Consider the following 7,438-nt stretch of genomic DNA (forward strand, 5'->3'; position numbering starts at 1 on the left):
ATGCAGTCCTTTATTCTGAGGGAGCCTTAATCACTCCCCTCCCGAAACTGCTGCTCCATTTGACTGACAGAATTAGAAGCAATCCACATATTGGAGGGGAAAAAAGAAAGGCAGACCCATTTGGTTGTCAGACTGTGGGTACATACACAAAGCTTTTAGCAAAAAAAGAAAGAAGAAAAAAGAAGAAAAAGTTGTTGCCCTCCTAAATCACATCTATATTAATGACGTGAATGACAGGCTTAAGGGGAAAATTATAAATCTTTCTTTCCAGCTTTTCTTTTATTGCCCAACCATATATTTCATCTTTCCAGAGAGCAGTGCCATTAAACATGCAGCTGACAGATGCAAGCGCTGTAGATAAGCTGCAGCTAGACTCGTCTGAAGCAAGGTTAAGCATTTCGGTTGCACTTGCCCAGTGGGCACAGCTGTGAGCCTTTCTGCACTGGGCAATGCCATGCAACACCAAAGCAACCAGTACAGCACTTTGCTTCTGTAGCCCCCAGAGTGCCCGGTCACCATCCTTGCCTGGCAAAGGAGAGGACTAAGAGACTGGAGCACTCAGGTGGGGCTGTGCAGTTGGCCATATAACCCAAGAGTCCTGACACCCTGGTCATTTGTGACTCTCCACCCCTCGATGTTCTGTTTCAGAGGGAATAAGCAGCTCTGCTCTTGTGGCAGAATAACTCTCTGGGGCTGCAACCTGCCAGCAACAGCATCCAGAGTGACTCCAAAGCCTCCAGAGCCCTCAAAGGATGTCCTCTGTGTGGGCAGAGCAATAGCGTATCTGTCTTTATGAAGGTGCTTTGGACTGCTGAAGGAAGGAAGAGTGTTGGCTCTCCTCTCCCATGCCATACAAGAGGCTGCCTCTGTCTCCAGAGCAGCCACAGATCTCTGCATTTCTGCTTTGTTCCTTTTCCTACATAGTCTCCAGGGAAAACACAGAGGAAGACAGAAACCCCTGTGTCTTGCAGGATCACAGACGTAGATGTAATCATCTCCAGTTAAAAATAATTCCTTTAAATTTCCCCAAACCCAAGTTCCGTTTTCCCTGGAGGCGATATATAACTAATAAGACTGATAGACCTATTCTGTATAGCATGTGTATGCTTGTGTGTATATACATTTATATACACACATACCTGTTATTCTTCTTCTGTATGAGTCTCCTGTGAAAGACTGTTATGGTCATGTACAACTGCCTGTGCTCAGACATGCTGCAAAGATACTTCCTTGGGTTTTATTGTCTGTGACCGCTATACTTGCGTTTTATAGCAGCCTAATTACAGACAATCCACTTTAAACACTGACATGCAGTGTTAAGTTATTCTGCAGGTGAATGAGTAGATACAACATTTGTCTGTGTTCTCTAAAATTGTGTAGGATTATTAACTGGATTTGTCAATGGCAGGACTGTCTGGAGAAATTAATCTATTTAAAAATGGTCCTTGATTTCCCATCACTAGTGGCACTGAATGCATAGCGTTTGGGGAATGTTTTTTTCATGAAGGAAGTGGAGGATTAAAAAATTAAATGGTTTCATCTGAAACCTCCTGCACAGCTTAGTTTATAACAATAAAAGGCAATGATGGTTCCTTACAAATCAATTGAGGGGAAAAATAGAATTAAGAAAAAATCAAAATGAATAATCCAGGTGCTGCCATGTCCTGCTCTCTGGCTCTACCTGTGCTACACAGGAATACAGCTCCCACCTTTTCACTAGCACTGCTACAATAGATAATAAAACTCATTTAATTTTCTATCGCCCTCTTCATCTTAACAGACACCCAGAGATTTCACAACTGTAGGAGGACAGTGCACAAAACCACACTTTACTGGAATGAAGAGGCACAGAAAAAGAAAATTTTGGGGTGAAAATGCCATAAGAAACACTGTAACGAAAAACAGGCTTTAAATATTGAAAAAACATAAAGGACAACAGTCAGCACAGGGGAAACAGGCTGAATAAAACATGCTGCTGTTAAAGCCCTGGAGCTCAGTCCTGAAGGGATTTGCATTTTTCTGATGCAGACTGTGATTTTTCAGGGATTCTGAGCGCCACTGGAAGGCCGTGGGTCTGCAGAGATGCCGTGCCTGCGGAGCAGTCCATGTGTGGTGACAGGTAGCTATTCCCTCCCAGGCTCAGTCTAGCACATTAAAAAACCAACAGTATCTTTCTTTTTTCAGCTCTCCACTTCAAAGGCTCTCTAACGCGTTACCATTACCCCGTGCTCATCCCCACCACAGCGATAAGCGCAGTATAAATAGCTACCAGTAGATGACAGATAGAACATGGACATGACAACAGTGTCCTCCCCCTGTTCCTGCAGTCGGCACAGCAGTATCTGTCGTGATCCACTCAGCGGTGGGACTGCAGGAATGAGAGAGGCAGAGGTGCTGGCAGGAGTCGAGCTGAAGCAAGGCAAACTTTTCGTGCTGTCCCCAAAACCCCATCGGAGGTGAATGTACAGGTGAATATTTATCTGAGCAAAGTAATAACCTCAGGGTTAATTAGGACTTGGCATAATTTAAGAGTTGGTCATAACTAGGAATTGATGTAATTTGATGTTCAGTGCTTCAGTGAGCCCCCACTTTGGCTCTTTTTCCTCCTAAAATCCTGCAGCAGTGCTATCCAGCTCAGGGATAATGGAGGGGATTAAAAATCAGCTCCTCATCTCATGCTAATTCTGTTTGCCTCACTGTCCTCCTATATCCAAAGTAGCAAAATACGAGCAGGATGTCCAGCTTTGGGCACTGTAATTTGAGAAAGACATACAGGTTGATTGGTAAGAGGCCAGAGAAGAGCGAACCGGAATGATAAGAGATTTGGAAAACACGACCTGTAAGGGAAAGTTGTAGGAATTGGGTTTGTTTAGTCTAGAAAAGAAAAGAATGAGGGAAGATATGATAAAAGTCTTCCAATATGCAGAAGCTTGTTATAAAGAAGACAATGATCAACTGCTCTTCTTGTTCCTTAAGAAATCACCTTATTTACAGCAAAGAGGACTGAGGTTAGGCGTTAGAAAAACATCTTTCCAACTACATACAGGAGTAGGGAAATCCTGGACCGGACTGCGTAAGGCGGTTCTAGCACCTTCTCTGCACTGGTGGCTTTCAGAACAGGTTAATGAGGCAGAAGCCACGTACCTCTGAAACCCCCTTCTGGCCCTGTCTCCTATTGCTTTGTGCTCAGCTCCTGCAGGCAGACGCTGCTGGTGACATCCATTGTGTGTGTGTCCATCGTCCCCGCCAGCCCCGAGCAGCCCCTGTCCTCTTGCTGGTAGGGTTAGGGAAAAAGCTGGAGCTCCCTGCTGGGAAACGCTGACCATTGGCATACGGTTACCGTCTGGAGGTGACTCTGGCCTCAGAAGGTACCCATGTACACCCAAGCTCCCACGCAGACTGCAGTTATCATTGGCCTATTTGGCACGTGCAGGGGTAGAAGACGGCTCAGTCTGTCTTTCCAGCTCAGTGCTTCATCACAGCTTGGCCCTTCATTTGCAGCAGAGGCATTTCTTCCGCTCAGGGTACTGTTATTTTTTGGTATTAGCCCCTCGCAGCTGGAAGGGGAGCCCCACTGCGTCAGGCTTTCTACAAAGTGTGACTCATGGGCACAGCACAAACTGGACAGCAGGCGAGGAGGGGAGGGAGAACAAGGCAGGACACACTGGAGAAGAGACTTGGTCCAGGTTGTGGCTTCAGGGAAGCGCACCCCTGTGCAGGTCCCCCCCATGGTGCCGCGTTTCATCCACTGCCTTCTTGCGCACATGCACATGGACACCCGGACAAAACAGTAGTGTCCTGGTAAAGAGGTGAGCCCTAACCTGAAGTCAGAGAACTGGCTTGCAAAAGTCAATCGCGTTCTGCAAAGCTAGTAAACATTTCATGAAGTTTGCAAAGCCTCCAGTGCCACAAGTTTGCGAAGCCTGACCAGCCGCTCTCCTCAAGAGCTACAAAGAGTCTGGATTCAACACTTAGCTGGAAATTTGCTGAAGACACATGCGGCAGAAAAGAAACCAAATTTGCTCTGTTTAGACTGACATTGGCTCCCCACTGTTGACAGCAGTCCAGATTTGGGGTCTGGTCTTGCTCCCATTGAATTCAACAGGGAATTTTTCCGTTGGCTTCAATGGGGGCAGTAATAAGCCATTGTATCTGTCAGTGCAGATTGCCAATGGAAGACAAACTGGAACGGCTAAGTGCTGTCTGTAATGAGAGATCATTTTTTCCCTCCCTCCTCCTCTCCCCCAAGTCCATTTTCAGACCATAACCACATTTTAATGAATAAAAAGTTGTTGTTTCAAATCCTTGCAGAACTGCAGTCCCTGCCAAGCCTGTTTTTCTTCTGGAAAGACAGATGGATGTGCTCACATTATGGTAGTTGTTTTTTGCGTGCCATATATTTTCAGTGATGTTCATGAAACTAGAATTAGTGACACTAATAATGACAAATCAGAGGGCTAATATTGTTTAACCCTGTTAAAGAGTGTTATTACATTTACATGTTCCCACAGAGTAAATGCTGTTTGGCTCAGACATATGTCTTGCTATCTGTTTATTTTTATGAATCAGAAATGAATCAGCAGTCAGTCTAAGAGTGTCCCATAGATTTACTTGTCTCATATACCATTTTAGAAGGGGGAAAAAAAACCCCACCAAGGTTTATAGAATCATTTTGTGTTCAGTAGAGGCATAATAGTATTATTAAATTAATTCTAATCAATAAGACAGAATATTGCAGGTCTGCACAGACTTATCCCAAAATGCTGAGCCATTGAGGAGGCTAGACTGTGCTCTTGCTGATGTAATACTCATTCCTATTCAGATGGTGAAGACAAAACTAAACCTTCAAATTAGATCTTATGTGTGCGGCTGTCTGATTTTCACTGTTTATGAGCAGATACACAACTGCCTTTTTCTCAAGCCAACGGGTCTTTCAGAATGCAAAAAGCAAATGCACAATGTAGTCTGCAGCACTTAGGTCCTATTTGTGGACAAGACCTACAGTAATTTACAGCTGGGAAATGATTCCCTCTCTGCACTGCACTCAGCAGATAAATAAAATAAAACGACAGTCACTAATGTGATGCTTCCATCCATATCTTTCTTCAATACTCAGGGACTTCTGAGAAAAGGGTTAGGATCCTTGGAGAAGATTTTGAGAAGAATCCCCTACTCTTTGAATTGTTAGTTCCCTTCCTTATGCCTAGGCCTTGCATCTTATTTATAAGCAGCTGATAACAAGCTTGATAATCTCTGCCTTAAAAAAATAAAATCAATACACTGCTTCAGAAATTTGACCAAAAAAAAGTTATGTAAGAGGTAAGAAAAACATCACACTTTCCTAGAGCATTAGACATTCCAAGAATTACAGAAGGTAATTTAAATTCAACTCAGCCGCTACTGTTGCAATATTGAGGTTTTAAAGTCAGTTTATTTATATTTTAACTTTGCAGTTTCCCATAAGGCATGGTCAAAGTCTTTAACAGAATCACTGACATTAGGAATTCTCGTCCTCCTTTTCCCTTGCTCCTTATCAAGTGTACTTTGTTTCCTGCAATGGTTTATTGGGACCATCTGCATCTCCTCCTGTTTTCTCTCAGGCATGGAGATAAGATTTCACCTTTGGATGTCTGGTTGAAGTCCAGCTGGCAGTCTGGATGTGTTTGGTGGCTGTGGCTCAGTGCCTGTTGCATGTACGCGCGAGTCTCACATGGTGGCAACAGAAAAACCCACGTGAGAACCACCCTTTGTGTTTAGGACCAGCTTCGTTTTCCTTTTCAAGGCCAGGGCCAAGTGCTTCAAACCTGGCTGCCTGAAATATAAACTCCCCCAAGTCCTTATCTGAGCGATTCAATAAATGGCTGGGTTTTACAGAGACTGTGAAGCCCTCACTGATGTAGGAAGGGAATGGCAAGGCCTGCTAGAATGACTAGCGCACTGTTTGCCAAACCAACACCCAAACTGCTTTCCAGACTTTTTCAAACTGCTTTTGGGTCGAATGATGTCCTTGCAGTTGCCTCCCTCTCTGGTCACTGCTTTCCTCATATCTGATCCCACTGCCCAACCTCAGAGCAGCACAATTGCTCTCTGCATCCTCTCAGAACTTAGGGCGCTCATGCCTACAGCAGTCATCGCTTTGTTAGCAGCAAAAGCAAACAGGGCACTTCCATCCAAAGTTGCCCAAGAAGGGGAAATTGACAGAGTAAGAGATACCATTTATCCCACGCAGCTCGGAGCATTTTTTGGATGTCTGGCCACCTTACTGTTCTCCCCTATTACTGGTTTCAGCCTTATTCAGTACTTGAAGTGAAAAAACCTTGATTTCAGCCTTTGGAAGTGGTAATACTCTCTGCTGAAGCCAGCCCAGCTGGGTAATCTGGTTTATTTGCAGCTGAGGCCTGGTAAAACACTCTGCAGCAAATGGTTAGAAAGTGAAATCAGCCCTCCACCAGATGGGGCAGAGGACAACATCTCCCGGAGCCAGGGGAAGGATGGGAGAGCTCTCCTTCACAGTTTATCTAGCAACCCTGCAGAAATGTTGCAGTCTTTGAAGATAATAGGCGCAAAGAGTTCCTTTCTTCTTCCTTGCCTCCTCCTTTCCTCCCGTCATTTTGGAGACACATTATCCACACAGAGGGTCAAGTATCTAGTTAAATAAAACATTTTTCAAAAGCTCCATGTGAAGGCTTGCAATGCAGACAAACAATCTCGAGCCTCACTGCCCAGAAGGCCAACCATATCCTGGGCTGCATCAAAAGCAGCGTGGCCAGCAGGTCGAGGGAGGCGATTCTCCCCCTCTACTCCGCTCTAGTGAGACCCCACCTGGAGTGCTGCATCCAGCTCTGGGGTCCTCAGCACAGGAAAGACACGGACCTGTTGGAGCGGGTCCAGGGGAGGCCAACAAAAATGATCAGAGGGCTGGAGCACCTCTCCTATGAGGAAAGGCTGAGAGTTGAGGTTGTTCAGCCTGGAGAAGAGAAGGCTCCGGGGAGACCTTATTGCAGCCTTTCACTACTTAAAGGGGACTTATAAGAAAGACGGGAACAAACTTTTTAGCAGGGCCTGTTGCGACAGGACAAGGGGGAATGGTGTTAAACTAAAAGAGGGTAGATTTAGACTAGATACACGGAAGAAATTTTTTATGCTGAGGGTGGTGAAACACTGGCCCAGGTTGCCCAGAGAGGTGGTGGATGCCCCATCCCTGGAAACATCCAAGGCCAGGTTGGACGGGGCTCTGAGCAACCTGATCTAGTGGAAGATGTCCCTGCTCATTGCAGAGGGGTTGGACTAGATGACCTTTAGAGGTCCCTTCCAACCCAAACTGTTCTATGATTCTATGATTTTCCCAATAAACCAAAGGAGCGCCTTGTGTATGGCATCTTTTGTTTCTTTCTTTTTTTATTCTGTGAATATTTTTTTTCTTTTTTTTAATCTCATG

This window comes from Pygoscelis adeliae, unplaced genomic scaffold (assembly GCF_000699105.1).
Source record: "Pygoscelis adeliae isolate BGI_AS28 unplaced genomic scaffold, ASM69910v1 Scaffold286, whole genome shotgun sequence".
NCBI lineage: Eukaryota > Metazoa > Chordata > Aves > Sphenisciformes > Spheniscidae > Pygoscelis > Pygoscelis adeliae.